Genomic DNA, 16954 nt, shown 5'->3' with positions numbered 1-16954 from the left:
ACACAGAAAGAGACAGAGAGGAAAGGGAGAGAGGAGGGTGGGGAGCAGAGGGGGACTCAAAGGCAGGGAGAGACCCTGAGGCACAGAGACACCCACGGACAGAGAGACATCCAGAGACAGAGAGAAAAGGGAGAGGGAAGAGGACCAGGAGCACAGAACACACAGAGGCAGGGAAAGACTCATAGAGACAAAGAGATGACTAGAGACAGAGACACAGAGATACACAGAGACACACAGGAAACATAGATGCGGGGACAGAGAGAGAAGGGTAGGGAGCAGAGAGAGACTCAAAGGCAGAGAGAGGCCTCAAAGAGACCTCAAAGAGACACCAGAGACACAGAGACAGGGAGGAAAGGGAGACAGGAGAGACCGTAGTACAGGAAACATGGAGGCAGGGAGAGACTAACAGAGGCAGAGAGATGTCAGAGATACACAGAAACATATAAACACAGGCACAGTGCAGGGGGTGAGAAAGAGAGGTGGGGATCGGTAAACGGGGGCACGCAAGCAGAGAGGCACCAAGAATCACAGAGACACCCAGAGACAAAGCGATAAGGGGAAGAGGTCTATGCAGAGAGAAAAGAGATGAAGCGCCAGAAAGACAGCCACAGAGAAGCAGACACACAGACAGGAGATGGAATTATGTATCTCTATCTATAGATATAGAGACATAAAGAGAGAGCGTCAAAGAGATAGACGCAGAGATAAGAGACACAGACATGCAAGAATCAGAGATAGGAGAAAGAACTACACTCAGAGTTGGAGAGATACAGAGACAGGAAGACAGAGACAGAGAGACAGAGACAGAGAGATAGACATGAAGATAAAAGAGACATGCAGAATCAGGGAGTACGAAGAAAGAGCCATGGGGGAGGGGGGCAAAGCCAGATAGACACACGCAAAGACCAAAAGATACAGAGACAAGGCAGAGAGAGACACACAGAGAGACAGAGGCAGACAAGAAGACAGATGATTAGTGAGAAGTAGACAGAGAAATAGACAGGGATTCTGAAAGAACCTAAGAAACAGAAGGAAAGAAAGAAAGAAATATACAGAGAGAGACACAGAAGTCAAGATGGGAAGAGACAGAGACCATGAGAGACAGAAAGCAAAGACCGATTTGAGGGTCTGAGCAGAGAAAGTGCTGAGCAGAGAAACACAGAGATACACAGAGAGACAGTGACAGAGAATGCAGGAGACAGAGAAGGAGACGAAGACAGACACTAGAAGAGGCTTTCTGGTGGACAGAGATCCATGGGGAGATACAAGACAGAGATAGTAAGAGATAAATGAAGAATCAGAAATTGAGACTAAGATTTGGAAGAGGAAGGGGGACAAAGAGACAGAGTCTAGGGAAAGCATAAAGGGGCAGGCTGGGGTGAGAGCAGAGACCAGGAGAGTGACAAGTGGGTCTAGGGGAGCACCCAGGGGGAGAGAGCAGGTGGGGGGAAAGGAGAACAGCAGGGATAAGAAGGGGAGGGGAGGGAGGAGGGCAGTATCCGCTCAGTGAGCACCTCCCCTGTGCCAGGCACTGTAAGGCTGGGAGGGAGAGGAAGGAAAGGGGGGCTGAGGGGAAAGGGACCCTGGGCAAGAGAAGGTGTGCTCTGGGTCCGGGGAGGGTACGTGGCTCCCACCCCAAGTCAGAAGGGGGCACTGCGATGCGGGGAGGAGGATGGGGCTGTGAGTGGTACCCAGACTGACAGGGTTGGGGGAGGGGGGAGGAGGAGGAGCATCGCGCGTAGTCTCAGCTCAGCAGCCACAGCTGCCCAGCGCTTTGTTACCCTCCCTGCTGTCCCGCACAGACTGCGTGGGCACACGGGACCCTTGTGACATGTGTGTGAGAGAAACACAAGAATCACCAACTGCCCACGTGTACAGAGAAGGCTCCAGGGACCTACACTGCAAACGCGGAACAGAAATAAATACAGGAAACACCTACCCCGCGGGCGTACAAAGTAAGTACACGGGACATGTGCAGTGCATAACAGACTCGGAACTACCTACTAACCCCTGTACTCGGCAGCCTCTTGGGACCCACACTGTGTGCACAACACAAATAAATGCAAGAAACACCTATCCCATGCGCATACAAAGTAGGTACAGGGACTTTGGCAGCACGTGCATAAGAGACGTGGAACCACTTAATACCCCCTATACAGAGCAGGGCCCCAGACCCCACGTTGCTTGTGCACAATACAAATAAATACAGGAATCACCTGCCCCACCTGCACACAAGCTAGGCACACAAGACCTATAGGCCATGAACATAAGGGACACAGAATCACATAACAAGCAACTTCCTGGGACCCATACTGCGTGTGCACAACGCAAATAAATGCAGGAAGTACCCTATGGCTCGTGCCTATAAAGTAGGCGCACACCTCACTGACCTCCCTGGTATGAACATGATAGGCACCCAAAAGTAGGTTCTGGGGACCCACAGGCTGCATATAACCCACGGAAATAAACTAAATACCCACCCTGTTCACATACAAAGGCACACGGGTCCCACTAATAAGGAGGGAACTCAAAAGGGGTGTGTGTGATGACAACACAAGAATGGCCCACCCTGGAAGGATCCAGAAGGAACAGTGGGCCCTGCCATGAGTATACCCAACAGACTCCCAAGAACTCCATTGTGTGCGTGCACAGACAGGGGCACTGCAGACACCCCGATGCCTGTTAGAAGGGAAGCTCTGGCCAGGACTAGGGCCAAGGATATCCTGTTCTCTACCTCGCCCCCAGCACCTAAAAGGACACACACATGGCGGGAGCTCCTCCCTCCCAAGAATGTGATAATTATGTGGATGATAAGTACACACTAAGCACTCAAGCTCCAAAAATGTTGATTTGATACATGCAAAGCCCTCATCGAATGCTTACTGGACAGTGTGCTGAGCGGTGATGGTCTGCTGCCTACACAGGAAAGGTGCCTTTTAATGATCCAGGGTGTCCATACGAAGCACAAGCTGACACTGCTCACATCCCGCAGGCACGTCCAGCAGGAGTCTCAAGCGAGCCGTAGCGGCAGGTTCCCTTAACTGCTCCGAGGGCTCCACCAGGTCCTGAGTCAGGACCCCGTGAGGGTTGCGGCAGCCACCAGGTGCACACAAAGATGCACACGGTACACTGCTCACAACACGGGGAAACTGTGTGCTCCCCCTGCTTCTGAAGGAGCCCCGAATCCAGAAGCGCTGGATTCCTCTGAAGAGTGTGCGCACATGTGAGCCTGATGGAGGCTCGGTCTGGGGAGGGGTGTGCAACTCTGCCTGTGCTAGAGAACTTGTGTGCTTAGCTCTTCAGAAATGTGTGTGTAAGCATAACAGTACCTGGTGTGTGCTAAGTGCAATGTACTGTAAGCTATGGATAAGTCGTGTGTGTGCATCTATCTGAACACACGTCTAGATGGATACACGTGCTCACTAATGCAACGCGTCTGTCTGCTCAGCCGCGGCCAACAATCTGTGTAAGTGTGCGGGTGTGGACATCGTTGTGTCTGGGTCCCCAGTCTTCTGTCTCCCTTACAACCTGAGGAGAAAGGGTGTAAGATAAGGGAAATAGAGGCACACAGAAGGGAAGGAGGAGGGAAGTGGCACAGGAAGAGGGGAAGAGGAAAAGAACCAGCACGTGAATGGGGCCTCGAGAAGGAGAAAAGAGGCTCCAAGGAAGAACCAGTGGGAGAGGATAGGTGAGGAAGGAGGAGCACAGGGAAGGAGGAGAATGGGCTGGGAGAAAGGAGGGAGGCTGGCAGAAGGAGAAAGGGAGGCGAATGGGACCCACTGGAGAATGCAAGAAGAATACAGAGGAAGGTGACAAGAAAAGGAAGGGGCCTGGGAATGGAAGGAGGGAGGCGAGGGAAGGAAATAAGAGAGACAGAGGTTCTTCTGGTCTGTACAAAATTTAGAGACTCCCCCAAGGGCCTCCCACAGGCAGGTGTCTAAGTGGGGGCTGAAGGGGAGTGGCAGAAAGCAGAGGAGAAAAGGAAAGAGAAACCATAATGTAGCTCCCCAGCATGGAACAGCCAGTTGCCACCAGCATCCTAAAAAGGTCTCGAGAGAGGGGTTCCTGAGGCCCAGAGAAAGAGGTACACAGAACAGGCCAGGACTGGCATAGAGGCCTCTGAGGGGATGTGTCCTGGAGAAGGTGGGAGGAGAGCCGAGGGACTGGGGGCTCAACAGAGCCTCAACAGAGACTTCCAAAGGCCAGAAGTAGGCTGGAGTGGGCTGGAGAGGGGGGTGCAGAGGGTCAGGTGGAGGGACGAAGCTTAGCAAGGGGTGGAAGAGCAAGGACTTGTGGACTGGAAATGGCCAGGGCAAATGGAGGAGCAGCTGGAAGGCACCGCGAAGGCCATGGGCACCTGGTCAATGAGCCCGGTCTGATGCACATCCAAGGTTGAGAGGCTCTCCTAGGTGGTCTCCCCCAGAGCATTCGGTTCAGTCCCATTTAAGAAAACATCTACCAAGTCCTAGTATGGGCTAGGACTGTGTTGTGAGCTGAAGACACAAAGGTGACCCGAGGCACAACTCTGCCTTCACAGAGACCTTGTCTGAGGGTAGGGGTGGGGGCGGGAAACAGACAATAAATCTTCAGCTATTGATAGCTGCAGAGTGAACCCCAGAGCAAAGTGAGAGAAGCTGGACGCAGAAGACTACATAATGTAGGATCTCATTTATATGAAATTCTGCCCAGACCAAAACTACAGCGACCAAAAAGCAGATCAGTGGTTGAAAGTGCTGAGAGTGGAGGGGGCTCGTGGGGTAATGGATAGGTTTTGCATCATGGTTGTGGTCGTGGTTACATGACTCTGTGTGTGTGTGTGTGTGTGTGTGTGTGTGTGTGTGTGTGTACTCACAATACACTCAAAACTCATGAATGCTATATTTAAATTGTACTGCAATAGGGGTGCCTGGCTGGCTCAATCTGACTCTTGATCTCGGAGTTGTGAGTTCAAACCCCACACTGGGAGTAGAGATACTTAATATACTTAATATAGTTAAAAATAAATGCAAATAGATTGGATGCCTGTGTGGCTCAGTCGGTTAAGTGTAGGACTTTGGCTCAGGTCATGATCTCATGGTTTGTGAGTTCCAGCCTCCCATCAGGCTCTGTGCTGACAGCTTGGACTTGGCTTCAGATCCTGTGTCCCCCTCTCTCTCTGCCCCTCCCTTGCTCATGCTCTGTCTTCCTCTCTCGCTCAAAAATAAATAAACATTAAACATTTTTAAATCAATCAATCAATACAATAGGGGCCCCTGGGTGGCTCAGTTGGTTGAGTGTCCAACTTCGACTCAGGTCATGATCTCACAGCTTGTGGGTTTGAGCCCCACATCAGGCTCTGCACTGATAGTTCACAGCCTGGAGCCTGCTTCGGATTCTGTGTGTGTCTCTCTCTCTGCCCCTGCCCTGCTTGTACCCTATTGTAAATAGATACAATAGGGGCGCCTGGGTAGCTCAGTCTGTTAAGCATCTGACTCTCGATTTCAGCTCAGGTCATGATCTCATGGTTCATGAGTTCGAGTCCTGCATTAGGCTCTGCAGGATTTTCTCTCTCCCTCCCTCTCTGCCCCTCTCCCGTATTCTGTCTCTCCCTCTCAAAATAAACAAGTAAATAAACTTAAAAAAATAAGTACAATATTAAGTATAAAAGATTACACTGAAGTAAAGCTGACCAAAAATAAATACACAAATAAGCAATTATAAGCCAGAACATTAAGACTCATAATAAGGGGGCACCTGAGTGGCTCAGTTGGTTAAGTGTCTGATTTTTGATTTCCACTCAGGTCATGATCTTGCGGTTCTCAAGATCAAGCCCTGTGTTGGGCTCTGTGCTGACAGTGTGGAGCCTGCTTGGGATTCTCTCTCTCTGCCCCTCCCCTGCTCGCACACACACACTCTCTCTCTCAAAATAAATGAATAAATTTTTAAAAAAAAACTCACTAAGGAAAACTGAGTACTCTGTAGGAGCCAAGAGGAGGTAGAGGGGGCAGTGAGAGAGGGCTTCCAGGAAGAAGTGATGCCTGAGATAAGACCTGAAGGATGGGAGAGAGGGGTGAGACATTTCCATGGAGGAGAGTCGTTCACATGGAAGCAGGTGAGAACAAGAAAAGTTCAGTATGTCTTTTTTTTTTTTCTTGAGAGAGAGAGAGAGAGAGAGAGAGAGAGAGAGAGAGAGAGAGAGAGAGAGAGAGAATCCCAAGCAGGCTCCATGTTCAATGCAGGGCTCAATCCCATGACCCTGGGATCATGACCTGAGCTGAAATCAAAAGTTGGACAGTCAACTGACTGAGCCACTCAGGTGCCCCTGTCTTTTTTTTTTTTTAAGATTTTATAATTAAGCAATCTCTATATCCAATGTGAGGCTCAAACTGACAACCCCCAGATCAACCCCCTCCACCAACTGAACCAGCCAGATGCCCCAAAAGTTCTGTATGTCTTGAGCACAGAATGAAAATTGGGGCTAATGAGAGTAGAGAAAGTCAAGGTCCAATATATAAACCCCACAACTACTGGGAGTACCATGTTGGATAAGTACCCCCTACACCCCTAAAGGCCCACAAGAGGGAAACTGTAAGATGGGACGGGGAATTGTGAATCTGTCCCTCTACCCTACAAAAAGGACTTCCTTCCCCTGCCCTTCCAGAACTTCTTCCCTACTCCCTTCACATTGGGATGTCTCTCCTGCTAGAAAACAGCGTCTGCAAAGGGCCAACCCCCCTAATTCCTTCCACAGCCCACATCTACCAGCAATCTTGCAGGTCACAGTAAATCCTTCCAACCTGGATTCCGTGTGGCCACTGCCCCCTGGTGGCTAGAGCCATGCATTACTGAGGATGAAGGGACAATCCCAAAGCCAGGCCTAGACTCTGTCCCTCCAGAGCCCGGTCCAGGCCACTCCCATCACTGTCCCCTTCTCATACTGCCTCCTTCTTGCTAAATCAAGCAGATGCTTTTCAGTCCTATGTGACTTGCCTTCTCTGCAGCACACGGGCACAACCATCTTTGAAAAATCCTCTTTTCATCTAAGAAAGCTCACTCTCTTGGTTCTCCTGCTCTGTGTCTGTTCAGGCAGGGTGAATTTTCCCCCTTTCACAACTGCCTTCTCTAAGCTGGTAGCCCCAAATTTGTCTCCATCCTATCCCTGTCTCCTAAGTTTCAGAGCCAGATATCAAAGTCACCTCAGAATCCAAATGTCCAACCTGAACACCCTGCCTTCCCCACCATGCCCCACCCCCACCCTGATATGGGTTTCCTCTCTCCATACTGGCACCTCCATCCAACCTGGCAGTCAAGTCAGAAAAACGGCCCCCAGCCTTGACAGCCAATTTGTCACGTTCACCTCCAAGTCAAAGTCCCATCCAGTTCATTTACCTTTAAAAAAAAAAAAAATGTTTATTTATGTTTGAGAGAGACAGACAGAGCATGAGCAGGGGAGGGGCAGAGAGAGAGGGAGACACAGAATCTGAAACAGGCTCCAGGCCCTGAGCTGTCAGCACAAAGCCCGACACGGGACTCGAACTCACAGACCGTGAGATCATGCTCTGAGCCGAAGTCAGCCACTTAACCGATTGAGCCACCCAGCTGCCCCCATTCATCTTCTTAATATTAAGATGAGCCATATAAAACTTGCCAATAGTCAACTGGCTGTTTCTTACAAAACAACAGTTTCACAAAATTCAACCTATTTCTCAAATCTGTCCCCTCTTCTCTTCCAGTGATCCCTGCCTCCAGGCCCTCATTCAGGCCTCCACACCTCCTGCTCGGCCTGATGACCTGCTTCCTACCTGGTCTCCCAGCCTCCAGTGCTGCCCTTTCTAGTCCATCCTCCACACTGGCCACCGGGGTGATCTTTCTACAACATGGCTTTGATGAATTCACTCCCTGCTTCAAACTCTTTCAGGGCTCCCCATTGCCAACAGGATGAAAGCCAAAACCTTCCTTAACCAGTTTTTCAGGCCTTTCCCAGTATCTGGCTCCCCTCCTGCTTCAGTCAGCACCCACTACACACCATATACTCCAACAACACCAGACCACCATGACTTCCTAGAATTGGCTTCCTCTGACCTCCTACCCTTTGCACATGCAGTTCCCTATAACTGGAATATCCTTCTCACGCTTCTCCCCCAGGATAACTTCCATTTGACTTCAGGAACCATTTCATAGGGGGTGCCAAGCTGGCTTAGTTGGTAGAGCCCGTGACTCTTGATCTCTGAGTCCAAGCCCCACATCAGGTATAGAAATTACTTTAAAAAATAAAGCATTTTGGGGGCAACTGGGTGGCTCAGGCAGTTAAGCATCTGACTCTTGATCTCAGCTTAAGTCTTGATCTCAGGGTCATGAGTTTGAGCCCCATGTTGGGCTCTGCACTGGGCATGAAGCCTACTTGAAATAAAGTTGTTGTTTTTTTTTTTAAGAAGAAGAACCATTTCGTATATCCTAGGCTATCATAAATCTCCAGTTTATACATTCATGCATTTATTTTTTTTAAAGTTTATTTATTTTTGAGAGAGAGAGAGAGACAGAGCATGAACAGGGGAGGGTCAGAGAGAGGGAGACACAGAATCTGAAACAGGCTCCAGGCTCTGAGCTGTCAGCACAGAGCCCAACACAGGGCTCAAACTCACGGACCGCGAGATCATGACCTGAGCCGAAGTCAGCTGCTTAACCGACTGAGCCACCCAGGCGCCCCTACATTCATGCATTTAATATGCAGAGCTGGAGTACCCATATAAGTACGGCCTCTATGGAAGGTGCTGGGGATTCCAAGAGGGAGAGAATACAATTCCTGCCCTCAAGAGCTCAGGGTCTCGTAGGAGAGACAAGCATATCAATAAATCAAAACACATGATGTGCTGGGACACACCAGCCTGGAGAAATTTTCTTAAGTTTTAAAGGGGAAGTAATGCTCCTGAAGTTGGAGGGGCATTAAAATCAGAGAGGACAGTATGAACAAAAGCATGGGTGTGAGGAAGAGGAGGTTGCGGGCAGGCAGGCAGGCAGTGAGGTTGCTAACGTAAAAACTGTGACAGAAAGATGCTGCTGGAAAGGCTGGATGGTACCCTACCATTAAGCATCTTTTGATCTCAGAGGCCATGGGGGTTTTCATCAAGGACAGCTCTGTGTTTCTGAGAGGATGCATGTGAGGGGACAAGAGTAGAGGCAAGGAAAACCAGGAAGCTGTTGCAATAACGGAAGCCAGAGGTGGTAAGGGCTGATATTGTGACACCGTTACCAGCACCACAGAGCAGGTGACGGGTTTGAAAAACCTTGAGGTAGATCAAGTCAGCAAGGCTTTACATTTGGACATGAGGGTGAAGGAGAGGGTGGCGTCAAGGATGGTGGCCATGTTTCTCAACCGGATGACTGGGTGGATGAAGTTGCCATTCACTGAGATAGGAGAAAATACAAGGAGGCAGAGAACTTATTCAAAGAGGTTCTTTTCTTACGTCTAAGGTGCCCATGGGACGTGCGCTGGGTCCGGTGGTCTATACCAGTTCTGCAGTCGATATTAGGATATTTTCGAGTGCAGAATATTCATGGAGAGAATCTAGGCTGAAGGTCTGGACATCATCAGCATACTGGTGATAGCTAAACCCTTGTGGGTGGATGATGTCTCTCAGGAAGGACATGTGGAATGAGAAGAGCTATGGGCCGAGAAAGGAGCCAGGGGAGAGTCACATTTCAAAGATGTGTAGCAGAGGAGGAGTCCCTATATGGACCGGAGAAGAAGCTGTCAGGGAGAGAGAAGAACCACGAATATGCCACGTCATAGAAGCTGCGATAGCAGCCTCAAAGAGGCACCCAGTGACCCCCGCCTCCTGGCAATCAAGCCTTTGTATAATCCCCTCCCCATGAGTGTGGGTTGGACCTAGTGACTCATTTCTAATGAACAGAATATGGCAGAAGTGATGGGTTATCACTTCCAAGATTAGGTTATAAAGAGACCACAAGTTCTGTGCATGCTTGCACATCTTTTTCCCCTTCTCTCCTCTCTCTCTCTCCTTCCCTTCCCTGATCCCTCTGTTGGATCACCCACCCGGAGGGGAAACTATGGCATGCTATCCGCCCCACACACAACCCGAGCCTTCAGACGAGATCACAACCCCTCAGCTAAGCCGCTCGTGGAGTCCTGACCCACAGAAACTATGAGATAATAAATGTTTGTTGTTCTGCAACGCTGTCTTACAGGTTGATTTGTTGTGCAGAAGCCGAGGGAAGAAAGCTTTTCAAGAGAGAGGTACTGGTCAATGGAGTCAAACACTGCAGATAAAGACTGAAAAACGTCCTTGGATTTGGCAAGAGAATGTCACTAACAAGTTCAGTGCAAACGGTTTCAGTGAGTTGAGGCTCAAGTGGGAGATGAAGGCTGGGGCTGGTGAGCAAAAGCAGGATGTCACAGACATCCACTGTTTCTACCTGTCCAGCATCCATTTCCCCCTCATCCATGACAGCTCCCTGATTTTTCTCTGAGTAACCACCCATGGCCTACCAGATACGATTCCATGAGACTGTCCGTCAGGGTGCCCAGCTGTCCACAGGCCAAGGGGAGGCCATGTGATTCAAGCTGCACCAATCAGAGGCTCTCCCCTGGAATTTGAATCATGAGCTTACGTGACCTGACGCTGGATCCTGGTTGGAGGCTGATTCATGCAGCAGCCAGGGCCCTGAGGAAACGGTGATTCCTTCCTGCCATCTCGATCCCTGCCACAGCCCTGATTCGAGTCCTTTCCGAAGCGAGGCTCTGCAGTCTCTCCTCCCTCATGTGTGCTTGCCACCGTCATTTCCTTCTAATCGATTCCTTGCTTGCTTACAGTTCGCAGGAGTCAGTCTCTGTTGCTTGCAGCCAAAGAACCCTAACTCATACGTGTTCTCTCAAGAATGTCGGATGGGATGAGGAGGAAAAAGGACAGGCACTGGAGGTAGAGGCTTTTTGTTAGTTTTTAAGGCGGCAGAAACTTGGACATGTTTATAGGCTAAGAGGGAGGAGAGAGAAGGAAGGGCAGTTGAAAACAGAAGGGAAAAACGACGGAGTAATACCCTGGGAGTCATGACGGCTGGGTGATGCACAGGTGGAGAAGCTGGGCTGGAACACAGCCTGGAGAAGTGAAGTAAATCTGGGTGTGGATACCTATAGGTTTGAATAGGAAGCTGAAGGAAATGACAACTGATTTGCCTTCATTGTATTTATTGAGACTGGAAGGGTAGGGTCAGGGGATACTCATGGGAGAGTGGTGACTGACAGAGAGGCTGACCAAGATTTGGACTGGCACCCATATGCACTACTTTGCCACCATCCTTCTCTGAGCCAGTGTCAATCGCCTGGACCGAGGCTGGGGATCTGCTGCTAGATGAGGCAGGAGGCCAAGGTGTAAGGCAATCAAGAGTGTGCTGGTCATTTGCCCTTCCAGGTCCACTCTCCACCCTTCTCTACCCATATGGACAACATCACCTGGGCTCCCCTGCCCCCTGACATCTACCTGGGTCCTCCATAGAAGCACCGGCAGGATGTTAGAGTGGGAGAAGGAAGCATCATTCTGGCTATTTCTTCTCCTGCTCCCAGATCTCTGTCAGTACCGTTGTTTCCGGCAGTGGCTGTACCTTCCACAACTTCAGCACCTCTCAGGCATGTTCCATGGCTCTCACCAGGCTCCGGTAATACCATTTCTTTTCCTTACCCCTGCAGACCTAAGGGTGGTGACAGCTTCCTGCTGCTTTCTCCTCCCTTGTTGGTTCCCTCAGCCCTGCCCACACCTCTGCAAATAGTTCCTTCATTAAATTATCTTCAAAATCCCAGCTGTGATGCCCTCTGTTTCCTGCTGGGACCCTGACTGTTAGAGAGCTAGTGAGAGAGATCAGATAGTCTAATCTGAGGCTCTGGCTGGGCAGGGAAGGGAGAGAAACCAGGAGGGGTCTGGCCAACTGGCACCAAACAGAGGGATCAGGGGAGAGGAGCTGTTTGTGAGTTAATGCTGCAGGTGTGATGGCAGAGGGGGCCTGTGGGCCTGGAAGGCAGGTGCTGGGATCAGACTGCAAGATCCTGGATTCTGAGCATGGAAAACAGCACCAGGTGGTGGTTAAAACCAGGCCTTTTGTTTTCTTTTGTTTTAATATAATGTATTGTCAAATTGGCTTACATACAAGACCCAGTGCTCATCCCAACAAGTGCCCTCCTCAATGCCCATCACCCATCCCCCCCCATCCAACCTGTTTGGTTTTGTTTTAAAGATACTATTTTTGGGGGCCGCCTGGGTGGCGCAGTCGGTTAAGCGTCCGACTTCAGCCAGGTCACGATCTCGCGGTCCGTTGAGTTCGAGCCCCCCGTCGGGCTCTGGGCTGATGGCTCAGAGCCTGGAGCCTGTTTCCGATTCTGTGTCTCCCTCTCTCTCTGCCCCTCGCCCGTTCATGCTCTGTCTCTCTCTGTCCCAAAAATAAATAAACGTTGAAAAAAAAATTTTTTTTAAATAAAAAAAGAGGGGCGCCTGGGTGGCGCAGTCGGTTAAGCGTCCGACTTTAGCTAGGTCACGATCTCGCGGTCCATGAGTTCGAGCCCCGCGTCAGGCTCTGGGTTGATGGCTCAGAGCCTGGAGCCTGTTTCCGATTCTGTGTCTCCCTCTCTCTCTGCCCCTCCCCCGTTCATGCTCTGTCTCTCTCTGTCCCAAAAATAAATAAACGTTGAAAAAAAAATTAAAAAAATAAAAAAAGATACTATTTTTTTAAGTAATCCCCACACCCAACGTGGGGCTTCAACTTAAAACCCTGAGATCAAGAATCACATGCTCTACCCACTGAGCCAGTCAGATACCCCTAAAACCAGGGCCTTTAAATTTGGGACCCAGAGTGTCCTGTGTTAGCATCCCAGCCCTATGTGTCAGCCAGGGAAGTGACTTCACCTTCCTGAGTGTGTATCCTCAGCTTTAAAATGAGGCTACTAATACCAACCTTACAGGTTTCTGTGAGGGGTAAGCACATGTAAACCACTTGGCACCAGGCCTGGCAGGTGGGATAAGTGCTCAGCAAATGTTCACTATGCGCACTGCACTTCTAAGTAGTGACTAAGTCCAAGGTGTGGTCACGGGAGTGAATGGCTAGAGTGGGATCAAGGTCAGCAGAGATGAGGTGGAAAGAGATCAAGAGGCTGGAAGGATGGGTCATCACGGGAAGGTTAAGTATCCCAGCAGGATGGTGGCATGGGTAGAGATACAGTCTATGAGGCGGTGTTAGAGTCTTCAGGAATGAGGGCAAGTGACCAGAGAGCCAAGAGATGTCAATGAGGAAGTGGCACAGAGGATGGTGGAACCTGAAGGCATAAGCCTCAAGGAAGCCCAAGTTCTGTGAAGCCAGATTAGAGTCAGTGTCTGCCACACCTAAGCTCCCATAGCCCCTTGTATGTCCCTTTGAGATGCCCCCAGTGATCATATCCGCCACTAAGCCAGAGCTTGTCAACGGAGGCAATGGATCTGACCCATCCTGTAGTAGCTAGAACAGAAGTATACACTGGTAAATGACTGTTGAATGACTGGGGAGGTCTGGAAAGGAACAGAGTCCTGGGTGACATTTAGTAAAGTGGCAGGGCCAGGAGGTCGAGGGAGATGCTAACACCCAGGACTCTCTGGGTCCCAAATTTAAAAGCCTTGGTTTTAACCACAACCCAGTATTGTTTTCCATGTTCAGAATCCAGGATATTGCAGTCTGATCCCAGAACCTGCCTTCCAGGCCCACAGGCCCCCTCTGCCATCACACCGGCAGCATTAACTCACAGAGAGCTCCACTCCCCTGATCCCTCTGTTTTGTTTGGTGCCAGCTGACCAGAGCCCTCCTGGTTTCTCTCCCTTCTCTGCCCAGCCAGAGCCTCATATGACCATCTTATTCGACCTTGTTCCATTCATTTCTCTGCACTCTCTTTTAATAACCTAGTGCCTTACAAAAGACCTCTTATTCAATTTAAACACATGTTTCCTGGGGTCCCTGGGTGGCTCAGTCGGTTGAGCATTCGACTTGGCCTCAAGTCATGATCTCGCAGTCCATGGGTTTGAGCCCCGCGTCGGGCTCTGTGCTGACAGCTCGGAGCCTGGAGCCTGGAGCCTGTTTCGGATTCTGTGTCTCCTTCTCTCTCTGACCCTTCCCCATTCATGCTCTGTCTCTCTCTGTCTCAAAAATAAATAAACGTTAAAAAAATTAAAAAAAAAAAAAAAAAACACGTGTTCCCTGAGATCTCATACATGCTATTTCACCTATCTGGAATACCCTTGCCCATTCTATCCACCTAAAGACTCCCTACTCCTCATTCAAGAATGAGCAGAAATTAGCCATCAAGGGGAAGAAAAAGAAACCACAATGACACCACACTGTTCATCAGATTTGCAAAATTAAAGTGTCTGACAATACCAAGTGTTGGCGAGGATGAGTAAAGAGAGGATGCAAAGACAGGGGTGCCTGGGTGGCTCAGTCAGTTAAGCATCAAACTCAATTTCAGATCAGGTCATGATCTCACAGTTCATGAGATCAAGCCCTACATCAGGCTCTGCACTGACAATACAGAGCCTGCCTCAGATTCTCTCTCTCTCTCTCAAAATAAACTTTAAAAAAGAGAGAGAGGATGCAAAAAGAACTCTCATTCAGTGCTGGTGGGAGAGTAAACTGGCACAAACACTTTAGAAAAATAGTTTGGTGATATGGTAGGCTGCAAAATGTCCCCAAAAGGTATCCACAGCTTAATCCCTGGAATCTGTGAATGTTGTATGTGGCAAAAAGACTGCGGATGTGGTTAAGTAAGGACTTTGAGATGAAGAGTTACCCTGGATTATTTGGATGGTCCTTAAATGCCATCATATGTGTCCTTATAAAAGGGAGGTCATGGGAGATGTGTCACAGAGAGAAGAAGAGGCAATGTGACCGCAGAGGCAGAGATTGGAGTGATGTGGCCACAAGCCAAGGGATACTGGCAGCCACCAGAAGTTGGAAGAGGCAAAAAGCAAACTCCTCCCTAGAGTCTCTGGAGAGAGTATGGGTCTGCTAACACCTTGACTTCAGTCCAGTGAAAATGATTTTAGACCTTGGGCCTCCAGAACTAGAGAGAATACATTTCTGTTGTATTAAGCCACCAAATGTGTGGCAACTTATTACATCAGCCGTAGGAAACTCATATAAGCAGGATCTACCAAACCAAGGTCTATGCTGGACCATACCCATGTCCAGCAATTCCACTTGTAGGTATACCCCTACAGAAACGTCAGCATTTGTTCACCAAAAACCATGCACATGAATGTTCACAGCAGTATTATTCATAACAGCCCCAAACTGGAAATAACCCGAATGTCCATCAACAGTGCAACGCATGAAGTACTTATTTGTGGGATGTTCATAAAAACTGAACCAACTACAAACACGTGGAAGAACTTCACAAACAACACTGAGCAAAAGAAATCAGACGTGACAGAAGGCATACTGTACGATTCCATTTTACATCAAGTGCAAGAAGAGAGAAAGTTAACTACATCACTGAGTGGCATAAAACTAGCAAAAAAACAAAAACAAAAACAAAAAAACGGCAAGGAATTATGACTGTAAAACCCAGGATAGTGTTCCCAGCTGGGGGAAGTAGGGGGTTGTGATCAGGAGGCAGCACATGACAGCAGGGGCCGGGGGGGGGGGGGGGGGGGGCGCGGGGAGGCTCCTGGGGTGCTGGCAATGTATTTCTCAGTGTAAGAGGCGCAGGTGTTGTACAACTTCCTAACACCACCTACCTGTTGTAAGTACTTTTCGGAATGTTATCTTTCACAGTTGAAATGTATCGTGGTGGTGGTCATTTTTAATAGAATGAGCCAGGGTCCAATCCATGAAGCCTTCCTGAGGCCCTCCACTCAGGGCCCTCTGGGCTCCCCCAGCCTCTGCTGCTCATTCGGTCACTGCCCGCTCTGGGTGTGGCTTGCCCACCCCCATCAGAACAGGAGCTCCCCGGGGCCACCACCCCGCCAGAGCGTCGTCAGGGGCCCCGGCGGAGGCCGGCGCAGGGCCAGGGACACAGGCGCCACCACGCCCCAGGCACACGGGGCCCGCCTCACATTACCAGCTTCCGCTGTAATTGTACTGTAATTGACATCGGCCGCAAGCCTGGGCGGAAGGGGGGGGGAGGGGCAGATGGCAGCTGTGAAAATGAAGGGGCGACTGACTCTCCACAGCCACTTACCTCTGACTGTGTCCATCTGTCTCTCTACATCCCATTCAGGAATGTTCCCTAAAGGCCTTCACAGGGCCTGTTCTCTCTGCTGGAACGCTACCTCTCTGTCATTCGGTGGAACTCCTATTCATCCTTCATGAGCCAGCTCCAGGCTCCTCTCGTCTGTGAAACCATGGACTACCTTCCTCTGAGCTCCCACAGGCCCCTATTTCGCCTGGTCGCAGCCTGTCCGTGCCCTGCCCCACGGAATCTTTCTCCACTCCTGAAGCTCTTTGATCTCCCTGGGTTGTCTTTATGGCCTGGGTCTGACTCACTTCTGGGCCTCAAGGGTGTGTCGGTCACCACCGGTGCCCGGCGCCGGCTCTGGCAAGTCCAGGCGAGCTCCACAGCGGACGCGCTTTGAGAGGCTCAGGAGGCGCTAGACAGCTCAAGGTTCCCGCCACCGCCGGCTCCTAGCATGCACTGCGCCTGCGCGGGCTCCAGAGGCCTCGCGGTTAGGCGTCGCTACCTCGGGCACGCGCGTGCCAGCGAAGGAGGCGGACCTCCGGCTGACGTGAGTGGAGTGGGAGGGGCCTGAAGAATAGGGATGGGCGGAGCATGGGCAGGGCCTGTGCCGCGGAACTGAAGCGTGGACGGGGCCCGAATCTCTCCCAGCTAGGAGGCGGGGTCCATCACTCATAAGGGGCGGAGACACACGCTTCAAACCCTGATGGAGAGGCACACCGCGATTTGGCGCAGCAGAGGCAGGACCAGCAGCAGCTTCCACTCCCAAGTACGGAA

Source organism: Prionailurus viverrinus, chromosome E2, assembly GCF_022837055.1.
Source record: "Prionailurus viverrinus isolate Anna chromosome E2, UM_Priviv_1.0, whole genome shotgun sequence".
NCBI lineage: Eukaryota > Metazoa > Chordata > Mammalia > Carnivora > Felidae > Prionailurus > Prionailurus viverrinus.
This window is presented reverse-complemented; position numbering follows the sequence as displayed.